The sequence below is a fragment of the Ictidomys tridecemlineatus genome, chromosome 1 (assembly GCF_052094955.1).
Source record: "Ictidomys tridecemlineatus isolate mIctTri1 chromosome 1, mIctTri1.hap1, whole genome shotgun sequence".
Lineage (NCBI taxonomy): Eukaryota > Metazoa > Chordata > Mammalia > Rodentia > Sciuridae > Ictidomys > Ictidomys tridecemlineatus.
In genome coordinates this window covers 184,862,875-184,878,248 of record NC_135477.1, presented here as the reverse complement: position 1 = coordinate 184,878,248, position 15,374 = coordinate 184,862,875, and positions in this window count along the sequence as shown.

Genomic DNA, 15,374 nt, shown 5'->3' with positions numbered 1-15,374 from the left:
TTTTGTGTCTCATTTGAGTCTGGTATCTTCCTCAGTAAAGACACAGGAATCCATGGAGAATGACATCTTTAACCTTGGCATGGGTGACAGCTAATGTGAAATTAAACACTGAGCCTTTGGGAATAAAGCTATTTTTACATGAATGTGTTCAGTGGTCATTGCATTTATGCATGTTCCTAGTTTCACCTGATATGTGATATTTATAAGTCTCCAATTTATCATTCACCATTTAAGGCTGTCACACAGATGAAAATGCAAACATTATTGGAAAATATTAGTGCAATTGCTTGCATAAAGTTTACCTAGCATTCACCTTGTTTGCTAAATCTATTTTGATATTAATGACCAGTTAACTTATCTGTACTTAAATATTTAAATACTATGTTTGGATTTTCAAAGAGTATTGTAGTAGGTCATTTCAATTGGCATCTGGAAGCAAGAAAAAAAAATGACCAGTAATTTAAATTGACACATATGTCTACCTTTTGCTGGTGATGTGCAGTATCATTCATATCATGAAGCCTCTTCTGTTCTGCCTCAGATGATCTATACAAATTTGACTCTGCTGACAAATACACAGATAAAGTACTTTAAAAAATCATGCAAAAGACAAATTATCCAAATTATAAAAATAAAGAGTAATAATAATCATATAATTTTATTTGTCCAGTTATATTTTTATTGAAGTTTTACTTTAGAAGAATATATATCATGTGTAAAATTTGTATTGCTGTTTGTGTGTGGGCCTATGTATTTTACCCCAAAACATGTGTATCCTTGGAAAATACTATAATGCTTACTTCAGATCCCAAGTCTTTATACTAGGAGACAGGGTGTTTTTCAGTTCCAGGGTTTTCTGGAAACCTGAGAGGCTGCCTCAGCCTCTCAAGTACCTGCAATTATGGATGTGTTATCTCTGAACCCCATGTATACTGACATCATTGAAGAGTGATTTTACTGGTCTAATACTTCAGAAAAACACGTGGGGAGACACTAAGTATCCACCATGTATGATGCCTATAATAACTCACAACTTCATCCATTTAAGTTGAATGACAATTTCACAGTAAAAATTTAAGTTTCTATGTACACTATAATCATCACACTTTTACTATCTCTTCCTCAATTATTAAATTTTAAAAATCCATTGTATTTCATTGTGTTCCAAATAAATGATTGCATTTACACCTTAATAGAATGAATTCCATATTATTTTTCTTTTTAGGTTCCATTTCTTCTCATATATTTTTTTCAATCAAAATTGCCTCTTTCTTGCAAAACATTCATGATTATGCCTGTTATTTCTGACATAAAATGGTTTTCTTTCCTTGGGACTACCTCAGACAGATTACAACTTTTGTGCTGAGTAATAAACATATGAGCTGTAAAGTATTCATTTTCCTACCCAGTTCATCAGTTACCGGACTTGAGAGGGCTGCTTTTATATAATAATACTGTCAAAAGCTTTATTTATTTCCACCTGTAATTGAATTTGTGGTAAGAACTAGAGGAGAAAATAGGGGCCAGGGATGATGTCTTTTCTAGAGATAGAGATTAATGGAGACTTCAAAAGTGAGGTTATCTGCCAGAGGGAGGAAATGCTGAGGGCATGTGAGACTGTACATACACACAGGGCTTAAATGGAACATACCTGACTGACTATAGGGATTGGCAAGGAGAACTGCCAGAGGACATCTCAGGCAGAGAGAGGGATCAAAATACATAGTGAGGAAAAATTTATATTAAGAAAGATTCTTAAGAAATTTAAGATGCTTGGAAATCCATGTTTTAGAGAGTTATTATGGTCATATATGCACTATATGCATAAATAGCAAAACCAACCTCAATGTGATAAACATGTGACCATGGGTGGCATGTGCATGAATGGAGATGAATAATGAGAAGGCAGTAGTGCACTAGAAAATTGATGCAGGACTGACTGGATGAAATTTTTCCAAAAATACAGAGGGTATAAAATTTTCAGTGAGATTTATGGAACCCCTTTTAATTAGTGAACAAAGAAAGAAAGTGGCTCAGTATGCTTTGAGATCCTGACTGTAATACAATGTTTCAAATGAGATGTGTAATAAAATGTAGGAACTGTGAATGTTATTTTCCTGTACCATGTAGTTTATTCTGTAAAAATATCTTCTTGTGTTGAAGGAACTCGTTTAGGTGCTTGGTGCACAATTTTCTGAAACCTGGATTTAGAAAACCCACTAGAGAATTAGAGAGGTCTGTGGGAGAGGTTCAGTGAGACAGCAACTGCTTAGCATGCAAAAAGATCTCTTTTAGTGCCCCAAATTGAGGTAAAATGAAGAAATAAAACATGTTATAGAATGATTAGCAAACACTTCATTGGTATGTGCAAGCATATTCTTGATTTACAACTCAGTCAAAATTTGTAGAGAACTGCCAATTAATAACACATTCATTTTATATAAAAGCAGTAAAGTGAATTACATGTGTGTTGAGTAAAGTCACAAGACTCAAAGTATTAAAACAAAACCAGGAATGTGGGTTCAGTAATATTTGCAGTTAAGTTCCAAAGGAAAAATCATTTTTGAAATGATCAAGTATACAATTATTTCTAGATGTAGAATAAACTGTATTTAGAGGAGGAAAGAAGACCCCTGAAAAATTCAATGTCAAAGCTGTTAAAATGTGGCAGTACACATCTTTAGTGAATCTTAGCAGAATCTATTAATCCATTTTATTATAAGTACTTTTCCAATCCCTTATTTGCCTTAGAATTGACAAATCTAAAGTAGTGATTTAACCCTGGGGAATATATAATTGTTTTCTCATCATGGAGAGTTTTCTAATGTATGTGTTTAGAGAAAGTCAGCTAACACCATCTGGGTGTTTATCCATACCCATGTGGGAAACTGGTATGTCTTCTTTTCCTGTATCATGTGGCTCAAACAATACCATTTTTTTTTACTTTGTGGTATGAAGAAATTGATCTAACAACAATGAAAAAAAGATATATGATAAAGCACAAAGGATTCAGACTAGTCCATCAAAAAATTGTTATGAAATCTTGCAGAAATTGCAGATATCAATAAACTATTATGTTTTGAAGAAATTGGTAAATAAGAGTAATGGTGTTGGTTTTTGAGGAGTAAACTGCATAAAGATTTCTGGTTCCAGTTTGAGTCTGATGTGGCATATCTACAAGGCTTTTAAAGTATTTTCAAAAAAGTCCCAGTTCAGAACAACATTTGTCCTCTAGAGTTCAGAAGGTATCTCAACAGTACTGTGGATTCCTGGCATGTAAGCAACATGGTTTCCCAACAAAACACCAATAAAATAATGGCTTAAACAAAATATATTAATGATTAAAATAGTATGAATGAAAATATTAGCTTTCTTTAAAACAATTAATTCTTCAAAAATGCAATGTTGCTCTTCTGAATGACACATATGGATGCCTCACACGTTGTGGGGCCTGCTACATATGGCGGAGAGAAATTGGCAGCTGTAGGTTGCCCTTATTCTGCCAGGCCCCACTAGTTCAAATCATCTCTCCATCAGATTTTGATATGAAATGAGACAAACTGTAAAGACCTGAAGAGTAATCTCTCCATTTACTCATATTTCCTAGCGAAATTGTATGATTCCACCTTCATTTTCCCTTACCTTTAGCTTTTCAAAAAGAACCCTAGAGTGGAGGCTTGTTTCTTTCCATTTTACATTCTTTGAATGGATTTTGCCACTTTCTTTCCTTGCAATGTAACAAATTTATCATAGAAATATAATTTCTTCATCTTAGTCTTTTGAGTCCCTCTCAGTTCTCAAGATACATGTTTAGAATTAACTCAATATTTATCCTTGCAATTGATCTGCTTGTGTCCTAAACTGCAGGATTCCATAGCTGTTCTTGTATATTTCTCAAAAGGACATGCATTCCCTGTCTGAAAAAGATGTTGCCTGAGGACCAAGATCTTTGGAATCACTATAGAATGTAATGGACATGGAGAAGGAAAGACTTGCTCAGTCTGAATGAGATTTTGGACATGATCCCCAAGAGATGATTTCTTACATTTTTAGAGTTCCAGTGTAAAATTTGTCAGCTTCCAATTCCTCTGAGTTAATTTGAATATATCTCTGGATTTTACCTTAGGATGTTCCTTCCAAGTCATGTTTAAAAGAATCTGTAATCTTTCTCAAACATTAATTTTAGATACCTGTGGGTTTGGGGAATGCTCCACAACTATTTGTACTATTTTTGCCTTTTCCATTTGCTGTTTCTTCCCTGTGTTTTTGTCCTAGGATGCAGCAAAATGTTGTCACTAAATTTTGTACATGCCTAATTATTTATGGTAAATAAACTTAACTTTGTGGCATCAAGTGTTTACTCCTCAATTCATTTCCAATTGTGAATAAGTCATGAAGGTTCAGAAAGATGTACTCTCCCCTTAATTCATCTTTGTAATTTGAAACTCACAAATTCTTCCCACATTTTGAAAACCCTGCTCTTTATCCTTCTCATATGTGGCTTGAATTTCCCACCCTCTCCTTGGTAAAACTTATTCCCTTATTTTTCTTTTTGACTGCATGTACTCACTGTCTTTCTTAGTCTTCATTACATCTTATCCTTTATTTTTTCTTATTTCAGATTTACCTGTGATAGAAGCATGTCTTAAATGCAACTCACATTTGTATTCATTTAGCAATACTCCCAATTTGACCCGTGAATGAAACCTAACACGATGCCACTTCTTATCTTTCTTTTTCCTTGCTAGCTATTTAATAGACATATTCTTTGAACAGTTACTCTATGCTAGTGCTCATATTTTTTTGGGAATACTCTATTATATTTTGTATCCTATGTGTATCTTACCTTTTACATATCCTTTTATTCTATTTTTTGTCGTTGAATGGAATGCACCAAATAGACAATAAGTACAAGTACACTCCTCATTATCTTGCTTAGAATTATTCTGTTAAAAATAATGGCAGTAATGAGTTACACATAGATTTCATATCACTCTTTAGACACCACCATGTTTATAGATATTAAGTCATTGCAATTGGAGATAAGACCATTACTTTGTGCAACAGTACTTTCCAAATGAGACACTATCTTATGCATTCCAGATAAAGCTGAGATGCTTTATTCATCTGGATTCTGTTGGGGTAATACCAGGAAAAATTAAGAGAGAATGTTTTCCCTGATAACAAACACTGATATGCATATATCTAAAACAATTTAAATAAGTGCTTAACTAGCAAACATACTCAGCAATACTACAAACACAACAGAAAATTTATTTAAAACTCTCTTGAGAAATGGACTTAATATTATACAGATTCAACATTTTAAACAATAAAGAGCCATTATTTACTGTTAAAATTAATGTGTTAAGAGATTTTCAAATTTGTCACTTTGTGTGGAAATAAAACACACTTGGACTTGTTTGAGTCACCAGAGCTTGGAAAACATGAATGTCATTTAGAAAAAAAAATATATATATAGTCAAAAAATTATTTTAAAAGAGAGAAATTCAGAATGAAAATGTGTCTATATTTTATGTAGACAAATGGGCACACTCAATTTGGTTAGAGTATGCAACACTTTCCATTTAAGAATAACTAAAAGGAATTCCATGAAAGGAAGACACTAGCAAAGTATAATGCTGTGTTTACTGTCTGAATATTTTCAAAGATTGGATCCAGGAAAATGGTTATATGGCTGCATAATAAAAAAGACAGGCTGTGGGGAAACACTGGAATGCCATGACCCAGAGGCAGTCAACAGATCAAACACAGAATCATTGCTCTTAAAAATCAAAATTTATTTGTAGAAGGAATAGGCTGCAGCTGTGCCAGGGAAAACTAACTGGAGAGAAGAGAGGAATCTTGCCTCTGGTGAGCAGCAGAGAATCTCACCCACCCAATTAGGAAATGACAAAAAGCAAGAGATACTTCTCAAATCAGGAATTACAAATTGCCCACAGACATACCACATTTGATCAACATCTAGCACTCAAGGAAATACCATTCAAAACTGCATTAACATTTCAGATTTCCCCAGTCAGAATGACATTTATCAAGTAGTTAAATAATAAGTGCAGTGCAGAATGTGGCAGGAAACTATAATCTTACAGTATCATTCTTAAAATTAAGACTTCCACGCTGGAAAAACAAAACTTTATACTCCTTGATCAACATCTCATTTTCTCCTATTCCTAACCTATAGAAACCTTCATTCTACACTCTACTTTTGTATATTGGATTTTTAAAATATTCCACATATAAGTAAGATCATGCAATTAAAAAAAAGACTCAATTTGAATAGAGTATGCAACACTTTTCATTGAAGACAGAACTAAAAAGGATTCCAAAGGGACAATGGTAGAAGCACAGAATCATATGCTGCTTACTGACTGCAAATTATTGTAGATAGAAGTCAGATGATTTGGTGTGTGACTGCATGATGAAAATGATGGGCTATGGAAGAACACAGAAAAGCCACTATGGAGAGCCTGTGACCAGATGAAATCAGAAACAGTGTCTTGTAAAAAAAATGCATTTATATAAGAAAAAAAGCTGCAGAAATGCCAGGGGAAAACTAGCTGGGTGGATAAGTGGAATTTTCCCTTTGGTACCTGAGGAAAAGTTCACCAATACAATTAGGAAATGGAGAAATGAGCAGATAGAGTGTTCTCAAAAATAAGAAATACAAATTGCTTACAACCATATGAAAAAGGTTTTTTTTTAACATTTCCAGCTTTCAGGGAAATACCATTCAAAACTTTGTTGACATTTTAGCTGACCCTGTCAAATAACATTCATCAAGTATTCAAATAATAAGAGCTGGTGAACATGTGAAGGAAAAGTAAATAATATACCATGAGACTAAAATTTAGCATTTCTATTCTGCAAATCAGTATGAATATTGCTCAGAATACTAGAAAAATAATACCATAATGCCCAGATTTCCCAGTCCATGCTTTTTTCCCCAATGTACTTAAATATTTATGCACATGTGACCTATGAACGTTAATGTTTATAGTGGTACAAGTCACAACCAGAAAGTTATGGAACTAACCCAGATACTCTCCAATAGAAGAAAAGATAAAAATTTGGGGTAATACTTGGCACTTAACTTGAACAAGTTAGATTTTCATGATACAACATTTTGTCAAAAAATCCATATCATGGATGAAAACAGTTCCCTAAAATTTCTACAATATGAAAGTTGTAACATCAAAATCTTCCTAAATTTATAAAAGTATGATATTTTGTAGTAAAAACATGAAACTTATATAAATTCCTCTAAATTCAAATACAACATTTTATGCAAAGTAAAGACTTAGATTTTCCCAAAAGGAAAATTAAGTGTACTAAAAAAAAATTGTCTATGCAGGAGCACCTTCACTAATGTAAATTTATGTAAGCTTTCTTCCTAGGATATAAAAAATACACTAATTTGGGTATAGTAGAGAGAGTCAGATATAGAGGTGTGGAGCTAGAGCATGGTCTTAGGTTATATCTAAATAATAAAAGCATATGGCACATTCAATGAAACACATTCATGGTGTTTTCATTTCTGTGACAACACCAAAGATAAGTATGGTAGAAAACTGGCTGCATGAAGAAAAACACACATGAGCAGATATTCCAAGTCAACAAACCATGCTGAGAGTCATTTGGAGATATTGCTCCCATTATACCATACTAGTGTTGAGGGGCAGCATCCTGAAAATTTCAATATACAACTCGGACAAAATTCTTTTAACAAGGGTACAATTTTAGCAATACTCAGTGAAAGGTCACAAACCATGCATGGTATACACCTCCAAGATATGCAGCCAGACCTCCTAACAAAATTTTGGAGGGTTCCTCAATCTTATAGCCTCAAGATAATGATTGATTTTAATGTTTTCAAAGATCTCATCAGGAAGACGAGTGTTGGTCCTGTTGAACAAACTATAAAGGTCCACAGGAGCACTGCCTCATTCAAATAGGTGCTTTAGAAATAATCATAGTGAGGGAGAAGTGCTGTTGGAAAATTTAAGGCACAGATGATTCCAGAAGTGCTGGGGCAGGATCAGATGGAATGATATTTTCAGGAAATTATCTGAAGAAGTCACAGATTTTGAAACCAAGCCATGTCTCTCATGCTCCAAGAGATTATAGGAAAAGGCCTCAGTGACTTGGAATCATGCACAGTACAAGACCACTGAGTTGGGCTGGGGATGTGGTTCAAGAGGTAGGCGCTCGCCTAGAATGAGTGTGGCACCTGTTCCATCCTCAGCACCACATACAAACAAAGATGTTGTGTCTACCGAAAACTAACAAATAAATATTAAAAAATTCTCATTCTTCTCTCTCTCTCTCTCTCTCTCTCTCTCTCTCTCTCTCTCTCTCTCTCTCATCTCTTTTAAAAAAAGACCACTGAGTAAGGAATTCCATAATTGGTGTCTGCATTACAGATTAGTCCCCAGCCTTCATGGACCACTGTGTTCATCAGACAATTTCTACATCCATAGACCCATGTGTCTGAGTACAAAATACAATACTGAGAGTAATTTCCTTTGTAACTTTCAAAATTCCCTCAGGATTATCTGGGAGGTGTTGGGGAGCAAGGAGCAGAGGAGATCCACTTGAGCACACCAATGTCAGGGAAGGCCTTTTTGAACTAGAGCAGATAAAGAAACTGATGGACAATATTTGCTTCCTCCAAACCATAAAGAGCTTTAGCTTTCCAAAATTAGAAATCCTGGACAGAAGTGTCTCCATTTCAGTTATATTAGTTTAAGGGAATTGTGAAGATTTTCATGATTTTGTTTGTGCCTTTTTTCCAAAACATATATGATTTTCTAAGATATTTTTTTCAGTTTTCATTTTATTTCCTTTATTACATTTTTATTTTTATTTTATATTCTGTCCTATTCTCATTAATATTGAATTTCACCCTCATTTCCTCTTGAATCTCTGCTTACTATAACCACTTTCATTTTCTGCTCTTTTTAAAATTTATCATGAAAATTGTATTGTCACTAATGACATTTTTTTTGTTTTATAAGTATTATTATTTCCTAAAAACTTCAATTAACTGTTAAGTATTATAGAAACCACATAAAATATACAGTTCATTTATATGTATGTTTTGCTTTAAGCTATGATTGTTCCTAGAGGGTCATCTTTCTCCTTGATGAGATACTGGTGAGTAAATATTGTATGTTAAATATGCTCATTTGGGAATTTGATTCGGAACACCATGGCCTGAACCAAACACATCCCAAGGAAAAACCTTTAAACTAAAAAGACACATACATAACAGTTGAAAGAAAATCCTTGCAAATTCTCCTCCTAAAATATAGGGCATTAAGATACCACAAAAATTTTGCAAGTTCCCAGTAACTGCATCCAAGTTCGTTTTACTAATGTCCACTTGAGAGGTGAAATAAAAATGTTAAGTATTATTCTCTTGATTTCTTCCATTAAAAGAAAAGGAAATAAAACTTTTTGTTTGTACTCTATAACAGGATTGATGGATACATCCTGAAAGGTCCTGATATTATAATAGGCTGTTTGGTTTCTCCTTTAAGTCTATTTCCTGTCTCAGCCTACATACTGGAGTGTGTAGGGAGATTGGAGTCTTTAATACCAGCATGGATTACTGGTATTGGGAAACTAAAATTTTTACCCTTAGGGAATGATGATCTTTAATAAGAATGTGTTCACTGGCCATTTCATTTTTGTACTCTCCAACTTTTAACTGGATCTCTCTGAGTCTTAGACTTAATCCTCATTATGTGAGGAGGTCACACAGAAGAAAATTGAAACAATACTCAAAAAATCTCCCCACATTAGTAAGATGAAGTTTACTTTTAAGCTTCTGCTTACATGATTTCTAAAACTATTTTCATATTTATGTTGTATTACATTTTTAGACTTAAATATTCAATTATGATCTTGATTTCTAAGTATGTATTGTGTGATGTCATTTTCTTTGGCATAATATTCCTTGCCATCAAAGAAGAGAAATAGACCATGAATTTAAATTGACACATTTACTTACCTGTCCATGGCTTTTTTCCATGCCATCAACACTCTCCTTCAATTCCTCTGATGACATATGGCATTGTGAATCTGGAGATAAATGCAAAGATTTTCACTCAGTCTAACTCTACTTAATAGAGTTAGACTGAGTGAAAATCTAGCCAACTAAAAACATAATTGTAATAATCATACAATTTGATTTTCACAATGATACGTTTTAGTTAAGTTTAATTTTAGTTGAATGCTTATGCTGTTGGAAATTTTTGGATTCTTGTGTGAGCTTGGTGGCTGTACCCAGAGCCACCAAGTGTATCCTTGGCAAGAACGCAAGTACTTACTTCAAATAGAAGGCCATTATTTTTATTTATTTATGTATTTATTTTTGAAGACAGAGTGTCTGAATATCTCCTGGCTTACTGGGAACCTGACATCAGCCTGCCTCAGTCTCTAACTAAGCTGAAATTACAGATGAGTCCCTCTTCACCAAGGGTCTGTTGAGTGATTTAGCAGGGATTTTTACTAATCTAATGCTTGAACAAAACAAGAGTTTACCATATTCGATGCACACATGATATCTCAAAAGATTCAACCACTCAAAGAAAAATGATATTTTGCAGAAAAAAATTGCTAAAATTACAATGGAAAGAAGAAACTTCAAACTGTTTACTATGTCTTTTTCCTAATAGTAATTTTTAATGAACCACTGCATGTAACTTTGGTGTCAACAAAAACGTATGTGTATATATGATCACTGTGATACCTTTGACAGTGAACCACATATTCCTTTCCTTTCCTTTTCCTGCATTTCTTCTGTTAGGATTCACTCTGTTTCTGGAAGCATCACTCATGGTGCCTATGATTCCTGACATAAACTGTTTTTGCTTCTCTGGCTTTAGCTACCTCAGACCCTGTCCCGCTATTGTACTGAGTAATAGTCAGTTGGCCTGTAAGTTATTCGTTCTCTGTCTAGTTCACTAGGTCCTGGACTTCAGGAGATGCCTTGACAACACACTGGTTTGAACACCCCATAATTGAGTGTCCGGTAAGTGTCGGAGGCAATAACACTTGGCGTGGATGGTGTCTTTTGTAGAGGTAGGGATGAACGGAGACTTGAGGAATGAGGCCACCAGCCAGAGGCAGAGAATGGTGAAAATGTGGAAGGTTATACCATGACATAGAGACAAGGGTTAAGGGGGACAGTATATGTCTGATGATACAGGGATTGGTGAAAACTGCCAGAAGAGCATGCCGGTAGAAACGGGCTAAACATACAGTTAGGAAGAATTTGCATTGTGAAAGATGCCTCAAAATGTTGAGATGGTTGAACATACACATAGCAAATACTTTCATCTAGGCCATGGATCCATATATAGCTGGAACTATCTCAAATCTGTGGGCACATGAGCTTGAGGGGCATGATCATGAATGGAGATGAATATAAAGAGAATGCAAAAGTGCACTATGAGGTTGATGCAGGCCTGAATGAAGGAATGTCTTCCAAAGGATCTGGGTTGTGTTTTTACCATACAGAGGTGACAGACAAACAACAAGTCAAAGAATAATGAGCAAAGACTCCTTTGGTATGTGGAAGAATTTATGGATTGATTACTCTGAGATAAAATTTCAGGAAAGAGTGTTCACCAGCAAATGTTCACTTTAGAAGCAAGGGATAAACTAAAGTATATATGATGATACATTTTATTATTTCTTGCCTCAAACTGACCCCAAGAGTTGTCAAAGTCAGTACCTAAGTAGCATAAAAACAAGTTGGATGCATTTGGTTGATACACTAGATGTCAGGGTAGAGTGCACATTGTCTTTTAAATTAGATTTTCCTGTATTTCACAGGCCGGCCTTGACATCTTGGCTTCAAGAAAAATACAAGTCCTTATAATCTCAGGATTCTGGATTTCAGTCCTGCTCCCCTGGACCTATTTTTAAAATCGGGGTGGGAAGAAAAATCAGCCTCACAATCCAACTGACAGGTGTCATGACTCCGATTTGGGATGTTTAATTGTAGAAACATCTAGGATATAGGTAATTTTAAAACATCTTTTCCTCATAGATTAACAGAAATATTTTGAAATGTGGATGCATCATCAACACAGACCCGATGGGGCAAATCCTCCCAACACATGGCACAAATGAATATATCAGGAGTGAAAATTTGCTATCATTTCCAAGGTTTAATCAAAGGTAGTTTTATAGAAGTTGTACTGCAAAAGTTACCTGATTTCCGTTTCATTTCTGGCTTCCACCATTTTTGTTTTTTGAGAGCTGTATCTTTGCTTTTAACGGTAGGCTTGATGTGCTTGGAGACAAGATAACACGTAAATATTTTACAGTGCATACAGCATGCATTTAATAATATAACATAAACATAGAAGATGATTTACCTTGTATGAAGCATGTACATCTTTAGATACTGAAAAGCAAATGAAATACATAATCAATAAAACCTGAATATATAAAAAAACACACTCATATTCCTACTAAGTGAGTATACAGCTCAGTCCAAGTGATAACTATTTTTGTTAGCATTGATAAAGATTACATTATCTTTGCAGTTTTAAGTTTTGGGATTTTTGTAGATAACAAGACTGAAAGGTCCAAAATGAATATTGACAATATCTCTTTAGTAAATAAGTCTTGCAGTTAAGTTTCAAATGGTAAGAACACCTTTGTGATCATTATAAATAATTCGGCAAGGGTACATATACAAATGTGAAGACGCAGAATGCTGGAGACCACAGAGATCTGTATTCAGAGAAGGAAGGAGGTATCCGGAGAATTTCAATGTCAAAGCTGAAGTAGTCAGATGGCAGCACATATGTCAAGTGACCTATGAATTGTTTAATCCATTTTATTATAACTAAGTATCCTGTACCTCAAGATCCAGGACAAGGTGTACTTTATTCCTTATCAGTATTTTTTTCTTCTGAACTAATTGGATCAGATGTATGCATTTAGAATAACAGGTAATATGAACATGATTGTTTTTTCATACCCATCTGGGACTGTGGCACATCTTCTAATCCTGCTTCCTCTGTTTTAGTGGATATTACCTTTCCCTTTTCACCATTGTACAAAGATACAGGTTCTGCATCTAAAAAAATATGAGAAAGCATAAAGAATTTAGATATGGTCATCCACAGCAATCTGTGATCCGAGAGCAGGAAGAATTGACAGGACTCAAAAGACTGTCATATAAACACACTAGTAACAGTCTTAATATTTGAGGAATAAATTCCATAAGAAATTCTAGTTTAAAAACGAGTCTGTCATAACACATACAGTCATGATTTCACATATTTTTTTGAATGTGCTGGCTGATCAGAAAATTAGTTATCAGAATTTAGCACAGGAGTGGAACGCATTTTTTGTAGCACAAAGGGACATGGTTTCAATCCAAAGAACGAAAATAACAATAATAATGATAATGATAATAATAGTAATAATAGTACAATAATCATCAACAATAAAACAAACTTTGAAAAAAACTAATTTTCAAAAACACGTGGTCACAGATCTAAATCACTCTTAGGATGCCATGCACATGGTGGGGCCTGGTGGGTATACAGGACAGATTTGTACAGGTTGCCCTGATTCTTCCAGTCCCTCCTTGTTTCAATCATCTGGGGACCAGGAATCATTCCACTTTTGGTTTGAACGCAGGCAAACTGTGAAAAATGATGAATTGCATTTTCTCATTTTCCCCTCCAAAATTTCCTTCCTAACTTCTTTATTTTCTTCCTCATTTTGCCTCTCACCTAGTTTTTCATAAAACCCTCTAGAGCAGGAGACTTTTTTCTTTCTATTTTCTATCTTTTTTGTATGGGTTGTTTGAACTTTTTCCTGCCTGGCAATGTAGCAAATTTATCTTAGAAATGTAATTTTTAAATTTTTGTCTTTTGTGTTATCCCCACTACCTAAGAGATATGCACATAATTTTTGCAATATTTATTCTGGCACTTGATCCTCTCCTATCTTGGATTGTAGGGTCTACTCGTGTCGTTTTGTTTTTGTTTTTGTTTTGTTTTGTTTTGTTTTGATTTGTTTTTTTTGTTTGTTTGTTTGTTTTTTGTCCAACAGGGACATTCTTTGCCTGGCTACAAAAAATGCTGTGCGCATACGAGGATCATCGGAATCACCTTAGAATGAAAAGATATGTAGAAGGAAAGAACTTCTGAGTCACAATGAGCTTCTGATCATGGCCCCAACAGATGATTCATTACAGTTTGAGAGATCTAGTAGGAATTTTGTTGCAATCCATAGCTTGTATCTTAACTTGAATGGACCTCTGGGTTTCTCCCTAGGATGTTACCCTCAAATGAAAGTTCAGTCAAGCTATTATCTTTCCAAATTTAGTTTTAGATATCTGTGAATTTGGGGACCACTCTGTAACCATTTCTATTTCTTTCCACTTTCCTAATTGGTGTTTCTACCCTATACATTTTTTTTTATACAGAGTAGCAACACATTTGATGTCCTTAGAGTTTATACATGAAGAATCTTTTGTGATAAACAAACATGACAACGTGGGAATTCCTTCTTCACTCCTCAATTTTTTCCATTCCAACTGTGACTAAGTCAGGAATGTTGGAAAATTTTTACTGTACACTTCATTCCGCTTTGGACCTGGAAACTCAAAAATACTTCCCATATTTTGAAAATGCTGCTCTTTTCCCACCTCTTATGTAACTGAGGGTCCTTCCTTCCACTGAGTACTACTGCTATTTCTTCCTTCATTGACTCCCTGCAATTAATGCCTGTCTCAGTGTTCATATCCTCTTCTTCTCTTTCATTTCTACTTTACTTTGATTGAAGCATGTCTCAAAATGCAATTCATAGTTCAGATGGTTTTAACAATATCCCCAGTTTTACCTGTGACAGAAACCTAATACATTATGACTCATTATATTTTTTTATTCTTACTAGATAATATATACACTCTTGGAACAATTACAATATTTTAGTGTTCTTGCTTTAAAGCAATATGCTCACCAATGTCTTTTGCATTTTTTGTCATTCTTACCTTCTCCATGTTCCTTTGTTCCATTGTTTGCTTGTGTATAGGATCCACTAGATACACTGGAAGCACAAACTTCTGTAGATTTCTTAGAGACACTCTGGGGAAAGTAATACTAATAATAAGTTGCGTAAAGTTTTCATCATCACATATCACTTATCACCATATATATATTTGTGAAATCATCAGCAGTAGAAATTAGATGAGTGCATTTTGAACAAGAATATATTGTACAAGTTTCACTGGCCTAGGCAGTTCAGATTAACTGAGCTCATATATCATTCTGGCTAATGATTGGATAAAGCCAAAATGCGGGACATAGGAACTG